The sequence below is a fragment of the Scatophagus argus genome, chromosome 24, assembly GCF_020382885.2.
Source record: "Scatophagus argus isolate fScaArg1 chromosome 24, fScaArg1.pri, whole genome shotgun sequence".
Lineage (NCBI taxonomy): Eukaryota > Metazoa > Chordata > Actinopteri > Scatophagidae > Scatophagus > Scatophagus argus.
The window spans coordinates 4,478,138-4,496,009 of NC_058516.1; the positions used below are offsets into that span (position 1 = coordinate 4,478,138).

A 17,872-nucleotide genomic window follows, 5' to 3' on the forward strand; every position below is an offset into this window, starting at 1 on the left:
GCTGCACCCCTGAAGAAATGAGTCCATCTTGACAAAAACACTTCATCAACTTCCTTTTCTTTGAGTGCCACATCAAAAATAAGTCCGTTACTCAGCAAAAAACAACAAGTATTTCCTCTTGGCTGAGGTGTTAAATGAAGAAATAAAATATGCATAAGAATAAACAGTGTTAAAAAAAAAGACAAAATAAGTAATATTTATAGCAGTTACATACAGCTTCTGCAGCTGCAACAAAGAGGGTGATGCTCATAGTCCCAGTACCTGCTAAAAGTAATGTACAGTTTCAGAAAACTGCACTGCATTGGCCGGGAATCGAACCCGGGCCTCCCGCGTGGCAGGCGAGAATTCTACCACTGAACCACCAATGCTCATATGGGCTTAAGCTGGATCATTCAACTCACAAAGATAATATAACTTTCAGACACTATAACATTGGTTTGACTGTTTTCCCTGTATCCCTTCTCTAAAAAGTTCCTTCTGTGAGATATTATAGAGTGGGGCCCTTTCACAGATGTAATGAGGAGCAGGCATGTGCAGTTTTCACCATTCAGTCAAAAAGACTTCCTGTGTCCTGTTGGATTGCCAACAGGACACTTGTTATTAAAGTTGGAATAAGCCCAATGAAAAAAAATTACAAACACATTTCTAGCATTATAGCATCCCCAAACCGAATTCCATTCATTTCCTATGACAGTGCAAAACCACTACAAATGTAATATATTTTTGGCCACTAGAATGCACTGTTGCTGTTTGACTTCAAGAGTCAAGATTCAAAACGTTTATTGTCATATGCACAGTAAGGAAACAGGCTTCCCTATAAAATGAAATTCCTACTTTGCTGTCCACACTGCATGCCACTAAAAGCTTAAGGTATACTAAAAAAAACAGAATAATTTAACAAAATAATCAATTTGAGAAGAAAAGTAAGCATAAAATATAAACTCTGAATAAGTAAGGTAAAAGTAAAGCTATATACATAAATGTGCATGAGTGACAACCACTGTTGTGCAACATGCAGTATTGCAGTTATTGTGTTACTGGATGTAAACAGTCAGTATGTGCAAGGGTACAGACTCAGACATTGTAACAGTCCATTGTTGCAAACGCCTGTCAGCTGTTGAGGACTCTGATGGCGGAGAGAAAGAAAGAGTTCCTGACTCTGGTGGTCCTGCATTTCACACTCCTGTACCGTCGGCCTGAGAGAAGGAGAGAACAGACCTTGTTCGGTGGGGGGGGGTCCGTCGTGATGAAGGCAGCTCTCCTGTGGACTTTGCGCTGGTAGATGCTCTGCAGAGAGTACACAGGAGACCCGGTGATCTTCGACGCAGTCTTCACCACTCTGCAGGCGTTTGCAGTCCATGACGATAGAGCTGCCATACCGTAGGGTGATGCAGCTGGTCAGGATGGACTCAATGATTTGTCTTATGTTCACAATCCTTGATAAACTGTGTGGAAAATGAATGAACAGTCTGTGATTCAACAGCTGAGGCGCACTGATGAAGCTCATGGACATTAATGTGACTTTTTTATATGAAAAAACTCACCTGACACACCGTTGCAACATAAAGAACATCTGGAATGCTGACGCTGGCTATCATGGAGAGAAGACTCTGAGCCACCTTATGAGAAAGTAGGACAAAGCACAATCGTTTGGAGCCAATGACAACACAAATGGATGGATTTGAAACTGTCTCTGATCACAACATAACTGAAAAGTAATTACTGAAGTTTTGATCAGTCCCTCTAACAAACATACCTGGGATCAGGGATTGCAGTACACCAGTCAGAATCCCAGTTCATCACCGCAGAGAGAACCTCACCACAATCAATCTTCACTGAGGGGAAAAGCTGGTGTGCTGGAGAACACGTGAGCACTACGTGAAGAGTACAACTGCATAATTATGGTAAAGACGGAATAGATTCACTGCAAGAGAAGGCAAAAGAACATGACCACTGTGTATGCAAAAGTGCAATGCAATTCTGACCAAAAAAGAGTTCTGGTGAGGGTGGGGAAAGGTGATGGGGGGAGAGTGGGGGAAGATTGATGGGGTGTCTCTGGGTCCTGAGTGTGATGAACAGTAGAGGAGAGGAAAAAAAGTAGGGATGGCTTTAGGGCAAGGAGAAGACAGAGGGAAAGGGGGACAGAAAGGATGCTGATGGGGAAGGGGGTCAGACTCAAACAGAATGTGAGCAGAGGCGCAGACCGATCAGACCCACACTGTCTGAGCACAGGGCAGAGAGGGTGGCGTGAAAGCTGCTGAAGAAAAGGCTGAGCTCAGCTGCAAAATGAAGTCCTCCCTGTGCAGCGGATGGAGAGTCTCCAACACCAGTCACCCTGCTGCCTGTCATCCGCTTCCACACCTCTCTGGGTCTTCTGTGTCCCATGGTGGCCTCTGTGTCCACCTGCAGTTGTTCAAGCCTGATGGGGAAGAGAGCAGAGTCCAGAAGAGACACGGAGCAGAGGCGCAGACCGATCAGACCCACACTGTCTGAGCACAGGGCAGAGAGGGTGGCGTGAAAGCTGCTGAAGAAAAGGCTGAGCTCAGCTGCAAAATGAAGTCCTCCCTGTGCAGCGGATGGAGAGTCTCCAACACCAGTCACCCTGCTGCCTGTCATCCGCTTCCACACCTCTCTGGGTCTTCTGTGTCCCATGGTGGCCTCTGTGTCCACCTGCAGTTGTTCAAGCCTGATGGGGAAGAGAGCAGAGTCCTGAAGAGACACGGAGCAGAGGCGCAGACCGATCAGACCCACACTGTCTGAGCACAGGGCAGAGAGGGTGGCGTGAAAGCTGCTGAAGAAAAGGCTGAGCTCAGCTGCAAAATGAAGTCCTCCCTGTGCAGCGGATGGAGAGTCTCCAACACCAGTCACCCTGCTGCCTGTCATCCGCTTCCACACCTCTCTGGGTCTGCTGTGTCCCATCGCGGCCTCTGTGTCCACCTGCAGTTGTTCAAGCCTGATGGGGAAGAGAGCAGAGTCCTGAAGAGACACGGAGCAGAGGCGCAGACCGGGTGGCGTGAAAGCTGCTGAAGAAAAGGCTGAGCTCAGCTGCAAAATGAAGTCCTCCCTGTGCAGCGGATGGAGAGTCTCCAACACCAGTCACCCTGCTGCCTGTCACGCCAGTCATCCGCTTCCACACCTCTCTGGGTCTTCTGTGTCCCATGGTGGCCTCTGTGTCCACCTGCAGTTGTTCAAGCCTGATGGGGAAGAGAGCAGAGTCCTGAAGAGACACGGAGCAGAGGCGCAGACCGATCAGACCCACACTGTCTGAGCACAGGGCAGAGAGGGTGGCGTGAAAGCTGCTGAAGAAAAGGCTGAGCTCAGCTGCAAAATGAAGTCCTCCCTGTGCAGCGGATGGAGAGTCTCCAACACCAGTCACCCTGCTTCCTGTCACGCCAGTCATCCGCTTCCACACCTCTCTGGGTCTTCTGTGTCCCATGGTGGCCTCTGTGTCCACCTGCAGTTGTTCAAGCCTGATGGGGAAGAGAGCAGAGTCCTGAAGAGACACGGAGCAGAGGCGCAGACCGGGTGGCGTGAAAGCTGCTGAAGAAAAGGCTGAGCTCAGCTGCAAAATGAAGTCCTCCCTGTGCAGCGGATGGAGAGTCTCCAACACCAGTCACCCTGCTGCCTGACACGCCAGTCATCCGCTTCCACACCTCTCTGGGTCTTCTGTGTCCCATGGTGGCCTCTGTGTCCACCTGCAGTTGTTCAAGCCTGATGGGGAAGAGAGCAGAGTCCTGAAGAGACCCGGAGCAGAGGCGCAGACCGATCAGACCCACACTGTCTGAGCACAGGGCAGAGAGGGTGGCGTGAAAGCTGCTGAAGAAAAGGCTGAGCTCAGCTGCAAAATGAAGTCCTCCCTGTGCAGCGGATGGAGAGTCTCCAACACCAGTCACCCTGTTGCCTGTCACGCCAGTCAACCGCTTCCACACCTCTCTGGGTCTTCTGTGTCCCATGGTGGCCTCTGTGTCCACCTGCAGTTGTTCAAGCCTGATGGGGAAGAGAGCAGAGTCCTGAAGAGACACGGAGCAGAAGCGCAGACCGATCAGACCCACACTGTCTGAGCACAGGGCAGAGAGGGTGGCGTGAAAGCTGTTGAAGAAAAGGCTGAGCTCAGCTGCAAAATGAAGTCCTCCCTGTGCAGCGGATGGAGAGTCTCCAACACCAGTCACCCTGCTGCCTGTCATCCGCTTCCACACCTCTCTGGGTCTTCTGTGTCCCATGGTGGCCTCTGTGTCCACCTGCAGTTGTTCAAGCCTGATGGGGAAGAGAGCAGAGTCCTGAAGAGACACGGAGCAGAGGCGCAGACCGGGTGGCGTGAAAGCTGCTGAAGAAAAGGCTGAGCTCAGCTGCAAAATGAAGTCCTCCCTGTGCAGCGGATGGAGAGTCTCCAACACCAGTCACCCTGCTGCCTGTCATCCGCTTCCACACCTCTCTGGGTCTGAAGTGTCCCATCGCGGCCTCTGTGTCCACCTGCAGTTGTTCAAGCCTGATGGGGAAGAGAGCAGAGTCCTGAAGAGACACGGAGCAGAGGCGCAGACCGATCAGACCCACACTGTCTGAGCACAGGGCAGAGAGGGTGGCGTGAAAGCTGCTGAAGAAAAGGCTGAGCTCAGCTGCAAAATGAAGTCCTCCCTGTGCAGCGGATGGAGAGTCTCCAACACCAGTCACCCTGTTGCCTGTCACGCCAGTCATCCGCTTCCACACCTCTCTGGGTCTTCTGTGTCCCATGGTGGCCTCTGTGTCCACCTGCAGTTGTTCAAGCCTGATGGGGAAGAGAGCAGAGTCCTGAAGAGACACGGAGCAGAGGCGCAGACCGGGTGGCGTGAAAGCTGCTGAAGAAAAGGCTGAGCTCAGCTGCAAAATGAAGTCCTCCCTGTGCAGCGGATGGAGAGTCTCCAACACCAGTCACCCTGCTGCCTGTCATCCGCTTCCACACCTCTCTGGGTCTTCTGTGTCCCATGGTGGCCTCTGTGTCCACCTGCAGTTGTTCAAGCCTGATGGGGAAGAGAGCAGAGTCCTGAAGAGACACGGAGCAGAGGCGCAGACCGGGTGGCGTGAAAGCTGCTGAAGAAAAGGCTGAGCTCAGCTGCAAAATGAAGTCCTCCCTGTGCAGCGGATGGAGAGTCTCCAACACCAGTCACCCTGCTGCCTGACACGCCAGTCATCCGCTTCCACACCTCTCTGGGTCTTCTGTGTCCCATGGTGGCCTCTGTGTCCACCTGCAGTTGTTCAAGCCTGATGGGGAAGAGAGCAGAGTCCTGAAGAGACACGGAGCAGAGGCGCAGACCGATCAGACCCACACTGTCTGAGCACAGGGCAGAGAGGGTGGCGTGAAAGCTGCTGAAGAAAAGGCTGAGCTCAGCTGCAAAATGAAGTCCTCCCTGTGCAGCGGATGGAGAGTCTCCAACGCCAGTCACCCTGCTGCCTGTCATCCGCTTCCACACCTCTCTGGGTCTTCTGTGTCCCATGGTGGCCTCTGTGTCCACCTGCAGTTGTTCAAGCCTGATGGGGAAAAGAGCAAAGTCCTGAAGAGACACGGAGCAGAGGCGCAGACCCGGTGGCGTGAAAGCTGCTGAAGAAAAGGCTGAGCTCAGCTGCAAAATGAAGTCCTCCCTGTGCAGCGGATGGAGAGTCTCCAACACCAGTCACCCTGCTGCCTGTCACGCCAGTCATCCGCTTCCACACCTCTCTGGGTCTTCTGTGTCCCATGGTGGCCTCTGTGTCCACCTGCAGTTGTTCAAGCCTGATGGGGAAAAGAGCAAAGTCCTGAAGAGACACGGAGCAGAGGCGCAGACCGATCAGACCCACACTGTCTGAGCACAGGGCAGAGAGGGTGGCGTGAAAGCTGCTGAAGAAAAGGCTGAGCTCAGCTGCAAAATGAAGTCCTCCCTGTGCAGCGGATGGAGAGTCTCCAACACCAGTCACCCTGCTGCCTGTCACGCCAGTCATCCGCTTCCACACCTCTCTGGGTCTTCTGTGTCCCATGGTGGCCTCTGTGTCCACCTGCAGTTGTTCAAGCCTGATGGGGAAAAGAGCAAAGTCCTGAAGAGACACGGAGCAGAGGCGCAGACCGGGTGGCGTGAAAGCTGCTGAAGAAAAGGCTGAGCTCAGCTGCAAAATGAAGTCCTCCCTGTGCAGCGGATGGAGAGTCTCCAACACCAGTCACCCTGCTGCCTGTCATCCGCTTCCACACCTCTCTGGGTCTTCTGTGTCCCATGGTGGCCTCTGTGTCCACCTGCAGTTGTTCAAGCCTGATGGGGAAGAGAGCAAAGTCCTGACGAGACACGGAGCAGAGGCGCAGACCCGTTGGCGTGAAAGCTGCTGAAGAAAAGGCTGAGCTCAGCTGCAAAATGAAGTCCTCCCTGTGCAGCGGATGGAGAGTCTCCAACACCAGTCACCCTGCTGCCTGACACGCCAGTCATCCGCTTCCACACCTCTCTGGGTCTTCTGTGTCCCATGGTGGCCTCTGTGTCCACCTGCAGTTGTTCAAGCCTGATGGGGAAGAGAGCAGAGTCCTGAAGAGACACGGAGCAGAGGCGCAGACCGATCAGACCCACACTGTCTGAGCACAGGGCAGAGAGGGTGGCGTGAAAGCTGCTGAAGAAAAGGCTGAGCTCAGCTGCAAAATGAAGTCCTCCCTGTGCAGCGGATGGAGAGTCTCCAACACCAGTCACCCTGCTGCCTGTCATCCGCTTCCACACCTCTCTGGGTCTTCTGTGTCCCATGGTGGCCTCTGTGTCCACCTGCAGTTGTTCAAGCCTGATGGGGAAGAGAGCAGAGTCCTGAAGAGACACGGAGCAGAGGCGCAGACCCGGTGGCGTGAAAGCTGCTGAAGAAAAGGCTGAGCTCAGCTGCAAAATGAAGTCCTCCCTGTGCAGCGGATGGAGAGTCTCCAACACCAGTCACCCTGCTGCCTGTCACGCCAGTCATCCGCTACCACACCTCTCTGGGTCTTCTGTGTCCCATGGTGGCCTCTGTGTCCACCTGCAGTTGTTCAAGCCTGATGGGGAAGAGAGCAGAGTCCTGAAGAGACACGGAGCAGAGGCGCAGACCGATCAGACCCACACTGTCTGAGCACAGGGCAGAGAGGGTGGCGTGAAAGCTGCTGAAGAAAAGGCTGAGCTCAGCTGCAAAATGAAGTCCTCCCTGTGCAGCGGATGGAGAGTCTCCAACACCAGTCACCCTGCTGCCTGTCACGCCAGTCATCCGCTTCCACACCTCTCTGGGTCTTCTGTGTCCCATGGTGGCCTCTGTGTCCACCTGCAGTTGTTCAAGCCTGATGGGGAAGAGAGCAGAGTCCTGAAGAGACACGGAGCAGAGGCGCAGACCGGGTGGCGTGAAAGCTGCTGAAGAAAAGGCTGAGCTCAGCTGCAAAATGAAGTCCTCCCTGTGCAGCGGATGGAGAGTCTCCAACACCAGTCACCCTGCTGCCAGTCATCCGCTTCCACACCTCTCTGGGTCTTCTGTGTCCCATGGTGGCCTCTGTGTCCACCTGCAGTTGTTCAAGCCTGATGGGGAAGAGAGCAGAGTCCTGAAGAGACACGGAGCAGAGGCGCAGACCGGGTGGCGTGAAAGCTGCTGAAGAAAAGGCTGAGCTCAGCTGCAAAATGAAGTCCTCCCTGTGCAGCGGATGGAGAGTCTCCAACACCAGTCACCCTGCTGCCTGTCATCCGCTTCCACACCTCTCTGGGTCTTCTGTGTCCCATGGTGGCCTCTGTGTCCACCTGCAGTTGTTCAAGCCTGATGGGGAAGAGAGCAGAGTCCTGAAGAGACACGGAGCAGAGGCGCAGACCGGGTGGCGTGAAAGCTGCTGAAGAAAAGGCTGAGCTCAGCTGCAAAATGAAGTCCTCCCTGTGCAGCGGATGGAGAGTCTCCAACACCAGTCACCCTGTTGCCTGTCACGCCAGTCATCCGCTTCCACACCTCTCTGGGTCTGCTGTGTCCCATCGCGGCCTCTGTGTCCACCTGCAGTTGTTCAAGCCTGATGGGGAAGAGAGCAGAGTCCTGAAGAGACACGGAGCAGAGGCGCAGACCGATCAGACCCACACTGTCTGAGCACAGGGCAGAGAGGGTGGCGTGAAAGCTGCTGAAGAAAAGGCTGAGCTCAGCTGCAAAATGAAGTCCTCCCTGTGCAGCGGATGGAGAGTCTCCAACACCAGTCACCCTGCTGCCTGTCATCCGCTTCCACACCTCTCTGGGTCTTCTGTGTCCCATCGCGGCCTCTGTGTCCACCTGCAGTTGTTCAAGCCTGATGGGGAAGAGAGCAGAGTCCTGAAGAGACACGGAGCAGAGGCGCAGACCGATCAGACCCACACTGTCTGAGCACAGGGCAGAGAGGGTGGCGTGAAAGCTGCTGAAGAAAAGGCTGAGCTCAGCTGCAAAATGAAGTCCTCCCTGTGCAGCGGATGGAGAGTCTCCAACACCAGTCACCCTGCTGCCTGTCACGCCAGTCATCCGCTTCCACACCTCTCTGGGTCTTCTGTGTCCCATGGTGGCCTCTGTGTCCACCTGCAGTTGTTCAAGCCTGATGGGGAAGAGAGCAAAGTCCTGAAGAGACACGGAGCAGAGGCGCAGACCCGGTGGCGTGAAAGCTGCTGAAGAAAAGGCTGAGCTCAGCTGCAAAATGAAGTCCTCCCTGTGCAGCGGATGGAGAGTCTCCAACACCAGTCACCCTGCTGCCTGTCATCCGCTTCCACACCTCTCTGGGTCTTCTGTGTCCCATGGTGGCCTCTGTGTCCACCTGCAGTTGTTCAAGCCTGATGGGGAAGAGAGCAGAGTCCTGAAGAGACACGGAGCAGAGGCGCAGACCGATCAGACCCACACTGTCTGAGCACAGGGCAGAGAGGGTGGCGTGAAAGCTGCTGAAGAAAAGGCTGAGCTCAGCTGCAAAATGAAGTCCTCCCTGTGCAGCGGATGGAGAGTCTCCAACACCAGTCACCCTGCTGCCTGTCATCCGCTTCCACACCTCTCTGGGTCTTCTGTGTCCCATGGTGGCCTCTGTGTCCACCTGCAGTTGTTCAAGCCTGATGGGGAAGAGAGCAAAGTCCTGAAGAGACACGGAGCAGAGGCGCAGACCCGGTGGCGTGAAAGCTGCTGAAGAAAAGGCTGAGCTCAGCTGCAAAATGAAGTCCTCCCTGTGCAGCGGATGGAGAGTCTCCAACACCAGTCACCCTGCTGCCTGTCACGCCAGTCATCCGCTTCCACACCTCTCTGGGTCTTCTGTGTCCCATGGTGGCCTCTGTGTCCACCTGCAGTTGTTCAAGCCTGATGGGGAAGAGAGCAAAGTCCTGAAGAGACACGGAGCAGAGGCGCAGACCCGGTGGCGTGAAAGCTGCTGAAGAAAAGGCTGAGCTCAGCTGCAAAATGAAGTCCTCCCTGTGCAGCGGATGGAGAGTCTCCAACACCAGTCACCCTGCTGCCTGTCATCCGCTTCCACACCTCTCTGGGTCTTCTGTGTCCCATGGCGGCCTCTGTGTCCACCTGCAGTTGTTCAAGCCTGATGGGGAAGAGAGCAGAGTCCTGAAGAGACACGGAGCAGAGGCGCAGACCGGGTGGCGTGAAAGCTGCTGAAGAAAAGGCTGAGCTCAGCTGCAAAATGAAGTCCTCCCTGTGCAGCGGATGGAGAGTCTCCAACACCAGTCACCCTGCTGCCTGACACGCCAGTCATCCGCTTCCACACTTCTCTGGGTCTTCTGTGTCCCATGGTGGCCTCTGTGTCCACCTGCAGTTGTTCAAGCCTGATGGGGAAGAGAGCAAAGTCCTGAAGAGACACGGAGCAGAGGCGCAGACCCGGTGGCGTGAAAGCTGCTGAAGAAAAGGCTGAGCTCAGCTGCAAAATGAAGTCCTCCCTGTGCAGCGGATGGAGAGTCTCCAACACCAGTCACCCTGCTGCCTGTCATCCGCTTCCACACCTCTCTGGGTCTTCTGTGTCCCATGGTGGCCTCTGTGTCCACCTGCAGTTGTTCAAGCCTGATGGGGAAAAGAGCAAAGTCCTGAAGAGACACGGAGCAGAGGCGCAGACCCGGTGGCGTGAAAGCTGCTGAAGAAAAGGCTGAGCTCAGCTGCAAAATGAAGTCCTCCCTGTGCAGCGGATGGAGAGTCTCCAACACCAGTCACCCTGCTGCCTGTCATCCGCTTCCACACCTCTCTGGGTCTTCTGTGTCCCATGGTGGCCTCTGTGTCCACCTGCAGTTGTTCAAGCCTGATGGGGAAGAGAGCAAAGTCCTGAAGAGACACGGAGCAGAGGCGCAGACCCGGTGGCGTGAAAGCTGCTGAAGAAAAGGCTGAGCTCAGCTGCAAAATGAAGTCCTCCCTGTGCAGCGGATGGAGAGTCTCCAACACCAGTCACCCTGCTGCCTGACACGCCAGTCATCCGCTTCCACACCTCTCTGGGTCTTCTGTGTCCCATGGTGGCCTCTGTGTCCACCTGCAGTTGTTCAAGCCTGATGGGGAAGAGAGCAGAGTCCTGAAGAGACACGGAGCAGAGGCGCAGACCGATCAGACCCACACTGTCTGAGCACAGGGCAGAGAGGGTGGCGTGAAAGCTGCTGAAGAAAAGGCTGAGCTCAGCTGCAAAATGAAGTCCTCCCTGTGCAGCGGATGGAGAGTCTCCAACACCAGTCACCCTGCTGCCTGTCATCCGCTTCCACACCTCTCTGGGTCTGCTGTGTCCCATCGCGGCCTCTGTGTCCACCTGCAGTTGTTCAAGCCTGATGGGGAAGAGAGCAGAGTCCTGAAGAGACACGGAGCAGAGGCGCAGACCCGGTGGCGTGAAAGCTGCTGAAGAAAAGGCTGAGCTCAGCTGCAAAATGAAGTCCTCCCTGTGCAGCGGATGGAGAGTCTCCAACACCAGTCACCCTGCTGCCTGTCACGCCAGTCATCCGCTTCCACACCTCTCTGGGTCTTCTGTGTCCCATGGCGGCCTCTGTGTCCACCTGCAGTTGTTCAAGCCTGATGGGGAAGAGAGCAGAGTCCTGAAGAGACACGGAGCAGAGGCGCAGACCGATCAGACCCACACTGTCTGAGCACAGGGCAGAGAGGGTGGCGTGAAAGCTGCTGAAGAAAAGGCTGAGCTCAGCTGCAAAATGAAGTCCTCCCTGTGCAGCGGATGGAGAGTCTCCAACACCAGTCACCCTGCTGCCTGTCATCCGCTTCCACACCTCTCTGGGTCTTCTGTGTCCCATGGTGGCCTCTGTGTCCACCTGCAGTTGTTCAAGCCTGATGGGGAAGAGAGCAAAGTCCTGAAGAGACACGGAGCAGAGGCGCAGACCCGGTGGCGTGAAAGCTGCTGAAGAAAAGGCTGAGCTCAGCTGCAAAATGAAGTCCTCCCTGTGCAGCGGATGGAGAGTCTCCAACGCCAGTCACCCTGTTGCCTGTCACGCCAGTCATCCGCTTCCACACCTCTCTGGGTCTTCTGTGTCCCATGGTGGCCTCTGTGTCCACCTGCAGTTGTTCAAGCCTGATGGGGAAGAGAGCAAAGTCCTGAAGAGACACGGAGCAGAGGCGCAGACCCGGTGGCGTGAAAGCTGCTGAAGAAAAGGCTGAGCTCAGCTGCAAAATGAAGTCCTCCCTGTGCAGCGGATGGAGAGTCTCCAACGCCAGTCACCCTGTTGCCTGTCACGCCAGTCATCCGCTTCCACACCTCTCTGGGTCTTCTGTGTCCCATCGCGGCCTCTGTGTCCACCTGCAGTTGTTCAAGCCTGATGGGGAAGAGAGCAGAGTCCTGAAGAGACACGGAGCAGAGGCGCAGACCGATCAGACCCACACTGTCTGAGCACAGGGCAGAGAGGGTGGCGTGAAAGCTGCTGAAGAAAAGGCTGAGCTCAGCTGCAAAATGAAGTCCTCCCTGTGCAGCGGATGGAGAGTCTCCAACACCAGTCACCCTGCTGCCTGTCATCCGCTTCCACACCTCTCTGGGTCTTCTGTGTCCCATCGTGGCCTCTGTGTCCACCTGCAGTTGTTCAAGCCTGATGGGGAAGAGAGCAGAGTCCTGAAGAGACACGGAGCAGAGGCGCAGACCGATCAGACCCACACTGTCTGAGCACAGGGCAGAGAGGGTGGCGTGAAAGCTGCTGAAGAAAAGGCTGAGCTCAGCTGCAAAATGAAGTCCTCCCTGTGCAGCGGATGGAGAGTCTCCAACACCAGTCACCCTGCTGCCTGTCACGCCAGTCATCCGCTTCCACACCTCTCTGGGTCTTCTGTGTCCCATGGTGGCCTCTGTGTCCACCTGCAGTTGTTCAAGCCTGATGGGGAAGAGAGCAAAGTCCTGAAGAGACACGGAGCAGAGGCGCAGACCCGGTGGCGTGAAAGCTGCTGAAGAAAAGGCTGAGCTCAGCTGCAAAATGAAGTCCTCCCTGTGCAGCGGATGGAGAGTCTCCAACACCAGTCACCCTGCTGCCTGTCATCCGCTTCCACACCTCTCTGGGTCTTCTGTGTCCCTTCGCGGCCTCTGTGTCCACCTGCAGTTGTTCAAGCCTGATGGGGAAGAGAGCAGAGTCCTGAAGAGACACGGAGCAGAGGCGCAGACCGATCAGACCCACACTGTCTGAGCACAGGGCAGAGAGGGTGGCGTGAAAGCTGCTGAAGAAAAGGCTGAGCTCAGCTGCAAAATGAAGTCCTCCCTGTGCAGCGGATGGAGAGTCTCCAACACCAGTCACCCTGCTGCCTGTCATCCGCTTCCACACCTCTCTGGGTCTTCTGTGTCCCATGGTGGCCTCTGTGTCCACCTGCAGTTGTTCAAGCCTGATGGGGAAGAGAGCAGAGTCCTGAAGAGACACGGAGCAGAGGCGCAGACCGGGTGGCGTGAAAGCTGCTGAAGAAAAGGCTGAGCTCAGCTGCAAAATGAAGTCCTCCCTGTGCAGCGGATGGAGAGTCTCCAACGCCAGTCACCCTGTTGCCTGTCACGCCAGTCATCCGCTTCCACACCTCTCTGGGTCTTCTGTGTCCCATGGTGGCCTCTGTGTCCACCTGCAGTTGTTCAAGCCTGATGGGGAAGAGAGCAGAGTCCTGAAGAGACCCGGAGCAGAGGCGCAGACCGATCAGACCCACACTGTCTGAGCACAGGGCAGAGAGGGTGGCGTGAAAGCTGCTGAAGAAAAGGCTGAGCTCAGCTGCAAAATGAAGTCCTCCCTGTGCAGCGGATGGAGAGTCTCCAACACCAGTCACCCTGCTGCCTGTCATCCGCTTCCACACCTCTCTGGGTCTTCTGTGTCCCATGGTGGCCTCTGTGTCCACCTGCAGTTGTTCAAGCCTGATGGGGAAGAGAGCAGAGTCCTGAAGAGACACGGAGCAGAGGCGCAGACCGGGTGGCGTGAAAGCTGCTGAAGAAAAGGCTGAGCTCAGCTGCAAAATGAAGTCCTCCCTGTGCAGCGGATGGAGAGTCTCCAACACCAGTCACCCTGCTGCCTGACACGCCAGTCATCCGCTTCCACACCTCTCTGGGTCTTCTGTGTCCCATGGTGGCCTCTGTGTCCACCTGCAGTTGTTCAAGCCTGATGGGGAAGAGAGCAGAGTCCTGAAGAGACACGGAGCAGAGGCGCAGACCGGGTGGCGTGAAAGCTGCTGAAGAAAAGGCTGAGCTCAGCTGCAAAATGAAGTCCTCCCTGTGCAGCGGATGGAGAGTCTCCAACACCAGTCACCCTGCTGCCTGACACGCCAGTCATCCGCTTCCACACCTCTCTGGGTCTTCTGTGTCCCATGGTGGCCTCTGTGTCCACCTGCAGTTGTTCAAGCCTGATGGGGAAGAGAGCAGAGTCCTGAAGAGACACGGAGCAGAGGCGCAGACCGGGTGGCGTGAAAGCTGCTGAAGAAAAGGCTGAGCTCAGCTGCAAAATGAAGTCCTCCCTGTGCAGCGGATGGAGAGTCTCCAACACCAGTCACCCTGCTGCCTGTCATCCGCTTCCACACCTCTCTGGGTCTTCTGTGTCCCATGGTGGCCTCTGTGTCCACCTGCAGTTGTTCAAGCCTGATGGGGAAGAGAGCAGAGTCCTGAAGAGACACGGAGCAGAGGCGCAGACCGATCAGACCCACACTGTCTGAGCACAGGGCAGAGAGGGTGGCGTGAAAGCTGCTGAAGAAAAGGCTGAGCTCAGCTGCAAAATGAAGTCCTCCCTGTGCAGCGGATGGAGAGTCTCCAACACCAGTCACCCTGCTGCCTGTCATCCGCTTCCACACCTCTCTGGGTCTTCTGTGTCCCATGGTGGCCTCTGTGTCCACCTGCAGTTGTTCAAGCCTGATGGGGAAGAGAGCAGAGTCCTGAAGAGACACGGAGCAGAGGCGCAGACCGGGTGGCGTGAAAGCTGCTGAAGAAAAGGCTGAGCTCAGCTGCAAAATGAAGTCCTCCCTGTGCAGCGGATGGAGAGTCTCCAACACCAGTCACCCTGCTGCCTGTCACGCCAGTCATCCGCTTCCACACCTCTCTGGGTCTTCTGTGTCCCATGGTGGCCTCTGTGTCCACCTGCAGTTGTTCAAGCCTGATGGGGAAGAGAGCAGAGTCCTGAAGAGACACGGAGCAGAGGCGCAGACCGATCAGACCCACACTGTCTGAGCACAGGGCAGAGAGGGTGGCGTGAAAGCTGCTGAAGAAAAGGCTGAGCTCAGCTGCAAAATGAAGTCCTCCCTGTGCAGCGGATGGAGAGTCTCCAACACCAGTCACCCTGCTGCCTGTCATCCGCTTCCACACCTCTCTGGGTCTTCTGTGTCCCATGGTGGCCTCTGTGTCCACCTGCAGTTGTTCAAGCCTGATGGGGAAGAGAGCAGAGTCCTGAAGAGACACGGAGCAGAGGCGCAGACCGGGTGGCGTGAAAGCTGCTGAAGAAAAGGCTGAGCTCAGCTGCAAAATGAAGTCCTCCCTGTGCAGCGGATGGAGAGTCTCCAACACCAGTCACCCTGCTGCCTGTCATCCGCTTCCACACCTCTCTGGGTCTTCTGTGTCCCATGGCGGCCTCTGTGTCCACCTGCAGTTGTTCAAGCCTGATGGGGAAGAGAGCAGAGTCCTGAAGAGACACGGAGCAGAGGCGCAGACCGGGTGGCGTGAAAGCTGCTGAAGAAAAGGCTGAGCTCAGCTGCAAAATGAAGTCCTCCCTGTGCAGCGGATGGAGAGTCTCCAACACCAGTCACCCTGCTGCCTGTCATCCGCTTCCACACCTCTCTGGGTCTGCTGTGTCCCATCGCGGCCTCTGTGTCCACCTGCAGTTGTTCAAGCCTGATGGGGAAGAGAGCAGAGTCCTGAAGAGACACGGAGCAGAGGCGCAGACCGGGTGGCGTGAAAGCTGCTGAAGAAAAGGCTGAGCTCAGCTGCAAAATGAAGTCCTCCCTGTGCAGCGGATGGAGAGTCTCCAACACCAGTCACCCTGCTGCCAGTCATCCGCTTCCACACCTCTCTGGGTCTTCTGTGTCCCATGGTGGCCTCTGTGTCCACCTGCAGTTGTTCAAGCCTGATGGGGAAGAGAGCAGAGTCCTGAAGAGACACGGAGCAGAGGCGCAGACCGGGTGGCGTGAAAGCTGCTGAAGAAAAGGCTGAGCTCAGCTGCAAAATGAAGTCCTCCCTGTGCAGCGGATGGAGAGTCTCCAACACCAGTCACCCTGCTGCCTGTCACGCCAGTCATCCGCTTCCACACCTCTCTGGGTCTTCTGTGTCCCATGGTGGCCTCTGTGTCCACCTGCAGTTGTTCAAGCCTGATGGGGAAGAGAGCAGAGTCCTGAAGAGACACGGAGCAGAGGCGCAGACCGATCAGACCCACACTGTCTGAGCACAGGGCAGAGAGGGTGGCGTGAAAGCTGCTGAAGAAAAGGCTGAGCTCAGCTGCAAAATGAAGTCCTCCCTGTGCAGCGGATGGAGAGTCTCCAACACCAGTCACCCTGCTGCCTGTCATCCGCTTCCACACCTCTCTGGGTCTTCTGTGTCCCATCGCGGCCTCTGTGTCCACCTGCAGTTGTTCAAGCCTGATGGGGAAGAGAGCAGAGTCCTGAAGAGACACGGAGCAGAGGCGCAGACCGGGTGGCGTGAAAGCTGCTGAAGAAAAGGCTGAGCTCAGCTGCAAAATGAAGTCCTCCCTGTGCAGCGGATGGAGAGTCTCCAACACCAGTCACCCTGCTGCCTGTCACGCCAGTCATCCGCTTCCACACCTCTCTGGGTCTTCTGTGTCCCTTCGCGGCCTCTGTGTCCACCTGCAGTTGTTCAAGCCTGATGGGGAAGAGAGCAGAGTCCTGAAGAGACACGGAGCAGAGGCGCAGACCGATCAGACCCACACTGTCTGAGCACAGGGCAGAGAGGGTGGCGTGAAAGCTGCTGAAGAAAAGGCTGAGCTCAGCTGCAAAATGAAGTCCTCCCTGTGCAGCGGATGGAGAGTCTCCAACGCCAGTCACCCTGTTGCCTGTCACGCCAGTCATCCGCTTCCACACCTCTCTGGGTCTTCTGTGTCCCATGGTGGCCTCTGTGTCCACCTGCAGTTGTTCAAGCCTGATGGGGAAGAGAGCAGAGTCCTGAAGAGACACGGAGCAGAGGCGCAGACCGGGTGGCGTGAAAGCTGCTGAAGAAAAGGCTGAGCTCAGCTGCAAAATGAAGTCCTCCCTGTGCAGCGGATGGAGAGTCTCCAACACCAGTCACCCTGCTGCCTGTCATCCGCTTCCACACCTCTCTGGGTCTTCTGTGTCCCATGGTGGCCTCTGTGTCCACCTGCAGTTGTTCAAGCCTGATGGGGAAGAGAGCAGAGTCCTGAAGAGACACGGAGCAGAGGCGCAGACCGGGTGGCGTGAAAGCTGCTGAAGAAAAGGCTGAGCTCAGCTGCAAAATGAAGTCCTCCCTGTGCAGCGGATGGAGAGTCTCCAACACCAGTCACCCTGCTGCCTGTCACGCCAGTCATCCGCTTCCACACCTCTCTGGGTCTTCTGTGTCCCATGGTGGCCTCTGTGTCCACCTGCAGTTGTTCAAGCCTGATGGGGAAGAGAGCAGAGTCCTGAAGAGACACGGAGCAGAGGCGCAGACCGGGTGGCGTGAAAGCTGCTGAAGAAAAGGCTGAGCTCAGCTGCAAAATGAAGTCCTCCCTGTGCAGCGGATGGAGAGTCTCCAACACCAGTCACCCTGCTGCCTGTCAGTCATCCGCTTCCACACCTCTCTGGGTCTTCTGTGTCCCATGGTGGCCTCTGTGTCCACCTGCAGTTGTTCAAGCCTGATGGGGAAGAGAGCAGAGTCCTGAAGAGACACGGAGCAGAGGCGCAGACCGGGTGGCGTGAAAGCTGCTGAAGAAAAGGCTGAGCTCAGCTGCAAAATGAAGTCCTCCCTGTGCAGCGGATGGAGAGTCTCCAACACCAGTCACCCTGCTGCCTGTCATCCGCTTCCACACCTCTCTGGGTCTGCTGTGTCCCATCGCGGCCTCTGTGTCCACCTGCAGTTGTTCAAGCCTGATGGGGAAGAGAGCAGAGTCCTGAAGAGACACGGAGCAGAGGCGCAGACCGATCAGACCCACACTGTCTGAGCACAGGGCAGAGAGGGTGGCGTGAAAGCTGCTGAAGAAAAGGCTGAGCTCAGCTGCAAAATGAAGTCCTCCCTGTGCAGCGGATGGAGAGTCTCCAACACCAGTCACCCTGCTGCCTGTCATCCGCTTCCACACCTCTCTGGGTCTTCTGTGTCCCATGGCGGCCTCTGTGTCCACCTGCAGTTGTTCAAGCCTGATGGGGAAGAGAGCAGAGTCCTGAAGAGACACGGAGCAGAGGCGCAGACCGATCAGACCCACACTGTCTGAGCACAGGGCAGAGAGGGTGGCGTGAAAGCTGCTGAAGAAAAGGCTGAGCTCAGCTGCAAAATGAAGTCCTCCCTGTGCAGCGGATGGAGAGTCTCCAACACCAGTCACCCTGCTGCCTGACACGCCAGTCA

At 56.0% G+C, this 17,872-nt stretch overlaps 1 long non-coding RNA gene and 1 other non-coding gene across 2 annotated transcripts; both read right to left on the minus strand.

The window, feature by feature from the left end:
- Positions 1-297: 297 nt before the first annotated feature.
- On the minus strand, positions 298-368 carry trnag-gcc. The gene has a single exon. It is a non-coding gene; the product is annotated as a tRNA-Gly (tRNA).
- Positions 369-652: 284 nt separating this feature from the next.
- LOC124055781 lies at positions 653-2,316 on the minus strand. Its single transcript, XR_006842793.1, has 3 exons — positions 1,757-2,316; positions 1,545-1,619; positions 653-1,445 (listed from the first exon to the last, which is right to left on the minus strand). It is a non-coding gene; the product is annotated as an uncharacterized LOC124055781 (long non-coding RNA).
- Between the last annotated feature and the right edge of the window lie 15,556 nt (positions 2,317-17,872).